The sequence below is a fragment of the Manacus vitellinus genome, unplaced genomic scaffold (assembly GCF_001715985.3).
Source record: "Manacus vitellinus isolate BGI_N305 unplaced genomic scaffold, ASM171598v3 scaffold_50_pilon, whole genome shotgun sequence".
Lineage (NCBI taxonomy): Eukaryota > Metazoa > Chordata > Aves > Passeriformes > Pipridae > Manacus > Manacus vitellinus.
The window spans coordinates 2161693-2168627 of NW_021940612.1; the positions used below are offsets into that span (position 1 = coordinate 2161693).

Consider the following 6935-nt stretch of genomic DNA (forward strand, 5'->3'; position numbering starts at 1 on the left):
GATCAAAAATGCACTTAAACTACAGTGATCTTTCTTGAACAGATTCAAAGAAGAGCTGTGCAGTACACAACTACTGCAGGAATCCTTACACAACTCTTCCTTTAGAGAAAATAAGGCAAAGAGGGTACTGCTCTCAGATAATCGTCTTGACATGTCAATCCTCCACCCTATAGAGTTCCTGTAACTTCTGTGACATAAAGCACGTGAAGCAGAAGCTGGGTAGGTTCAAACACTTTTCAAAAGTATGAAAAGACCAAAATAAACTCAGAGGTCAGTAACATGTAAGACATGCTCTGTTTGTGCTTTAGTACAATGGAGCCCAGGTTCCAAAGAAACCTTGCTAAATCTAGAAACTGGAGTCCCCAAAGGCAGAGCAGACCATGGCCCTCTTTCTTTATAAACAACATTTCTAATTATTCATACAATAAGAAAAAGCTGTTAATGTACATTGCTGAAACACAGTGATAACAATCTCCTTTCTTGGTGTTGCACAGTAAGTTCATCTTACAACACTATCAGCCTTCCCACAGGAAGCACAGTATCTTTTAAAATTAGGAGAGAGCCAAGTGCACGTCACAGATTTCCCTTTATAAATAAACTTATAAAGAGAAGGGAAAAAGTCAGAAGAGTAATCAGCAGTGGAATAGTTTAATGACTTACTGGGTTACTACTGGAAAGGGGAAGGAAATTGATCACTTCAGCTGCTAACAGAACACAGTCCCAAGTTGAGAACGAGTAACTATAAAGAGTACTTTCAAACGTGTTTCTTCTCCTGAAGGTTTGTGTGCTCACTTTTGGCTAACTACAGCACAACAGGAAGCCCTTGCTCACATAATGATAATAATAACAACCCGGTCTGCTGAGGTAAAGAGACAAAAATGAAGGAAACACTGCCCTCATTGCAGGCTCTGTAGGGGCTGTATTGCCCTCTGTGGGGCTGTAGATGACTTAAAGTGTTAATTCATTGCTCAAAACCTCCAGTTTTCCTACTCTGCTACAAACAGCTAGTCAAATAATACAGTCCTAGGTAGGATCTGTCTGTTTGCATTAACACTTCAGGCTCCAGTACAAGTGTATGCAAAGCACATGACAAAAGTCACACCTAAATGTACACCAACACACAACAAAACCTGGTATGTTCTCTATCAGGATAGTAACATAAAGGAAGAGAGGTAACCTTGTAAACACTAAACAAAAGCATGGGACAGCCATAAAAAAACTCCAGTCTAGATAGACGCTGCCTATTTTGCATGAGAACACAACAGTACACTGAATCTGCTGTTTCATATGCAGACAATTAAAATATTTCTCCACAGACAGGTCAAAATTAGTTGCCCATGTTCTACATAATTTCAGACAGAGAGCTTGGGGCTGAGCAAAGATGACAGTTTACAATACTTTAGGACTTAATTAAAGCTTTGAGGGCTAATAAGTAGGATGCTCCTCCTACTGTTGGAATTTCTTTTTTCAAACACTTAAGCATAAGACTTTGAATAAAACATCCTTAAGAATACATTTCAGATGAGAAGCAGTACACAAATCATCTTAACCTCAATATTTATAAACTACTCATTCCTTAGTCCTGGCTCTAAAAAAATATATATATTAAAAAAAGAAGTTAATTCAACAATGAACATTTTAGTAGGTATTCCTATATAAATGAAACAAAAGCAATTTGCCATTAACATTGTCATTTAAGATGTTCTTCTGATTGGATAGATAATTTTATTGAAGAGGTCTGAAACTCTTCCTTCTCAGTATCATCACTAAAACTTTTCCTAAATTCATTGTTTCATCTAGTTACAGCAGAATTTTAGAAGGCACCTTAAAATTACACAGGTAATGTGTTTTAATTTTAGGTACTTTTATTATCTCATGCTTGGATTCCATTATTTGCACACCATGTAATAATATTCTATGGGTGTTTTTCTGTCTAGAAAACAGATGCCAAGCCGCCTCTTTAACAATGCCATCTCTGCTTTCTGTGTATGCTAAGAAATTGACAGGCCAGAAGACAAAAGTAGTCCCAGCAGCACCACATCTCTGTATGCAATCAGCACCACAAATTTCAGCAGAAATCTAACAACCACAAAAAAAGTGATCATGAAAGACTGTGATGCACACTCATCCACATTCCCAGGAGTTTCAGACCATTTCTAGTGGAAAGACCAGCAAAGTAAGGTTCCAATTTAGATTTCTATTGCCACTGAGAAATACATAATAATGTTCTTTCCATTGCAATACTTTAGAGTCCTACTATAGTGATCTATGAATAGCTGGAAAAAGGTTTATAGTGTAAACAAAATCTGATAACATTAAACATACAAGTATCATTATTTAACGAGATGACTTGTTACATCATCATGTTTGTACTAAAAACAAAACCAGAAGCTGTGGAATCTCATGAGAAGGTTTTCTGTTTGCTAGCCAAAAAGATCATCATAATACTTCCTTTGTTTTCATGTTGAACAAAGTGACTTAACTTGGTGGGACATCTCTCTTTCCTCCCAGGAGCTTCCACTACCATTCTGAATGTGAAGTTTCTTTTCCATTAAGTGGAGTGGGGTATATAAAGGACTAAAGTACTGGTACCTCAAAGGCTTCTGTGTGTGTCTGTCTTCATGCACTGCAATACATCTTATACAGTTATCCATACTGACTTCCACATCACTCAAAATCAAGCAAAGACACCTGTTTTGGCAGAAATTGTGTACTCAGTTTTGTCTTAAGGGTGTGCTCCTTTGTGCAAGGTTGAGCCACACATGACTTTTTCTTTCCAGACTACTTATTTATCCACAGAAACACTGCTGTATCCACAGAAACACTGGAGATGGGTCAGCTGAGTAAGAGGCACTCTCCACATCACACAAATCAGAGCCGTCCCCTCTGCTCTCTGAACAGACATATCACAAAGAAATACGGAGAAGACCCCAATCAGCGTCTGCAAGTGTGGATCTGCTGATTATGGTTTGCACTATGAAAAGTGTAAAGGTGTAGTAATCTTTACCTTGACTCATACACCAAAACACTACACTGCATGGCAATCTCTCTAACAGCATAGAAGGTAAATTTTATCCCCTCCATCCTCAGAGAAACCTTTCCTAATATGGTCAGCAAACACACTCAAGAAAAAAGTCTGAATAGGACTATTTATTTTCTTAGTAATGTTTTCTTAGAATGATGCATAAAATATTGTACATTCAGAAAAATCAGTACACAAGTCCTCTCAAATTTGTAAAACCTTAGAGCAAGAAAAACAGACACTAAAGACCAAGGGCAATAAGAGAGCTGGCACATCTCTCGACTGAGCTGTGGATGTCAAATTTGACACTGAAGTAACTTTAAGTAACAAAGTGATCCAAAAAACTTTGTCAGAACCAAACAGCAGTACTGAAAACAAAGTTAAGTCTTCTTACTTGAGACAGTTTTGGTTCCATGTATTGCTACCCGCCACGCTGTAAACTTGGGCATGGCTCATACAAACAGTGCATTACTCTCAGCGAAAGGCTTTGACTCATGACACATTAAGACCAAGACTTTAATTAGGTACAAAAGGGAGAGAGCATTTGCAGACACTTTCAAGGCAGAAAGTTATCTTAGAAGTAACCAGGAAATCCCAGAATCTTTCCATGTAGTTCAATAATCCTTTGAAAATTTTCAAATATAGCTCTAACAGGAAGCCCACAAATTTTTAAACTCCTTTTTAATAGTCCTACAATTTTACAGCTTGGGTTAGAGAAGGTATGTAACAGTGAAGATTGCTCTCTTGGCCCCAAGTAAATAACTTCATTAATCTTCTAATTGGAGATAGGCAGCAGTGATGACTGCAATGGATTTGTACATTACCCAAATGAAAACTTGGCTGCTTCCAGTTTCTCTGGGTCATGAGTGCTTAGAATGTTTTACCAACAACTGAGTTTGCTTGCAGGGAAAAAAAGGCAAACAAAGAAAACACATTTCCCAAATTCTGTAAGCTAGCAGATGATAAACTGTGCTCCAAATCACTCAGAGACCAGGAAAAATCTTCCGTAAACTTAAAAAAAACACAAAAAACCCCCAAAACCAAACCATTTGACTCACAGCCTGTGACTCTACTATTGCCATCAGTAATGAGGAAAACGCAGTCTTAGACATGCTATCTCGTTCACTTAGTCCTCTTCATGAACTGAAAAAAAAAAATCAAACTTACATTTGGAGAAGAAAAAACAGTTTGTAATGAATCCAAGAGGAAAGACTTATTTGCTCTCATGGTCTAGTGGCTAACGGCAGGAGACTTCACAAGAGTTTACATAATTAAATGGAAGTACCATTCCAACACTGGGAAACCTTTCTGCACATGGCAGTCAGCAAAAGCAGCAAACACAGAACAGAGGCCAGCACAGACCAGCCTCAGTAGAGGGCTGGGACTCCCATCAGGTTGCCACCCTTGGTATCTCTCTGCTCCCCCAGCTGCTGCTGCTGGCAATAGCTACGCTGAGACCTGCAAAGTGACAGGCACACTCCTGCTACAATTAATCACAAAATCATAGAATTGTTTGGGTTGGAAGGAACCTTATGGATCACCTAGTTCCAACTCCCCTGGCCACTAGACCACATTGCTCGGTGCCCCATCCAACCTCACCCTGAATACTTTCAGGGATAGAGCATCCACAATTTCTCTACGCAACTTGTTCCGGTTTCTCATCACCTTCACAATAAAGAATTTTTTCATGATATCTAATGTAAATCTACCCTCTTTCAGTTTAAAGCCATTCTCCCTTGTCCTATCACTACAGGTCATTATCAGAAGTCCCTCATCAGCTTTCTTACAGGCTCCCTTTATGTACTAGAAGACTGCAGACTGCTCTAAGGTCTTCCTGAAGCCTTCTCTTCTCTAGGCTGAACATCCCCATTCAGCTTGTCTTCATAGGAGAGGTGCTCCAACACTCTCATCATCTTTGTGGCCTTCCTTTGGACTTGCTCAACAGGTCTGTGCCCTTGTTGCCCCCCCCCCACCCCGAGCTGGACATAGCATTCCAGGTGGGGTCTCACCAGAACAGAGTAGAGGGCAAAATCCCCTCTCTCACTCTGCTGGCCATGCTGCTTTGATGCTGCCCAGGATGTGGTTGGCCCTTGGGCTGCAAGTGCACACTGGTGGCTCATGTCCAGCTTCTCATCCACCAGTACCCCAATGTTCTTCTCTTCAGGGTTACTCTCAATCCATTCTCCACCCAGCCTGTATTTGTGCTTGGGATTGCCCCAACCCAGGTGCAGGACCTTGCACTTGGTATTGTTGAATTTCATGAGCTTCACATGAGGTTCTTAAGCATCCTACTAGATGACATCCCTTCCTTCCAGGATGTTGACCACACCACCCAGTTGGTGTTGTTGGCACACTTGCTGAGGATGCAGTTGATCCCACCATCCATGTTGCAAAGATGCTAAGCAGTGCCAGTCCCAATACCAATACCCGAGGACGCCACTCATCACTGGCCTCCATTTGCACACTGAGCCTTTGACTGTAACTCTTGAGTGTGAACTTTATCCACCAAATCCATGTCTCTTCAGTTTAGAAACAAGGATGTCATATGGGACAGTGTTAAATGTTTTGAGTGTCAGTTGCTCTTCTTTTAACCACTCATTCCATTACACCATTGTAGAATGCCATCAAATTTTCAGGCACAATTTACCCTAGTGAAGCCAAGTTGGCTGGAACCAATCACCTCCTTATTTTCCACATGCCTGAGCATAGTTTCCAGGAGGATCTACGCCATGATCTTGCTAGGCACAGAGGTGAGACTAACTGGCCTGTAGCTCTGAGCAAGTTTGAGCTGGCTTCCTGCCAAGTCTTCAAATGCTCAGTGAAAGCCCCTGCCTTCCCTCCCCCTTTGGGCAAAGAGAGGAAAGGAAAAAAAAATTATACAAACTGAGAGAAACCGAAATCAACTGGATTATATAAAAAATATATATTTACAATTATATATATTATTTGAATATATATATTGTACATACAATAGGGAGCTCCCGAGGGGGAAAAAGGGAAAAGGGGTGGGGAAACAGGGATAAAAACTAAAAACAAATATCCTCCAAATACGCCCGTTAATAGAGAGTTTGTGGATAAGCACAAAAAAATGGATTAAATACTTCCCTGAACGGGACAGCAGAACTGCTCGAGGCAGCAGCCAACTTCCCCACGCCTCCTGGAGGGACCGGAGATAACGGCAGGTCTGAGCAGGCAGGCCCTGGCCTATACAAGCAAAGCCCGTCTATGGAGAGACCTGTCACCTTCAGCCACTGGAAGAGAGAAGAGAGCGAACTCTCTTATCTGTGCCTTTTTATATGTTCTGTTACAGAAAGAGATGATATGGAATACTTCCTTAGATTTCTGACTCCATTGCTAAGGAAGGCCTAAAAAATCCAAGAGCCAACCCACTACAAGCTCCCTTGTAGTTAAGCTATCATTTACCTGCATGGATGCATCCTCTGGCATTTAGCTGACTCACACTGGTACTCAGGCCAAGAACTTCTTTCAAAAATACACTCAGCAGGAGAAAAAAGCAAATAACTTTCCCAGATAGTGAGGGATGGGAAGTTCAGGGTACAAAACAGTCCAAGAAGAATCCAGCCCATTCACAACTTGGCAGGCACCCGTCTCACCTTGGGCTTTGCTACAGAGTAGCAAAGTAGCTACTTTTTCTACAACTAGCAGCAACAAGGAGGGGAAAAGCCCAAACAGGCACAGAAAGCGAGATTCAGACTTGGAACATGGTGAAGGCAACAGCTCTTGCAATCAAGCAACAAGTTTCTCTCTCCTGAAGAGATTACAGGAACACCAACAGCAATCTCACGTTACCTTCTCAAGAGCACTCAAGGTCTCACTCCATTAATTCTACTTCTCTTATGCCTCTCCACTGCTATTTACACCCCCCACAGCACAACCCCACAAATGCGGGTTG

At 41.1% G+C, this 6935-nt stretch overlaps 1 protein-coding gene across 1 annotated transcript in view; it reads right to left on the minus strand.

Moving 5' to 3' along the window:
* Window positions 1-4141, minus strand: part of PIP5K1B (phosphatidylinositol-4-phosphate 5-kinase type 1 beta) — a 99264-nt gene extending 95123 nt beyond the window's left edge. The window contains exon 1 of the mRNA XM_018081011.2: window positions 4081-4141. The gene's annotated coding sequence lies outside the window, so the exon portion shown is untranslated. The remainder of the gene's footprint in view (window positions 1-4080) is intronic.
* Between the last annotated feature and the right edge of the window lie 2794 nt (window positions 4142-6935).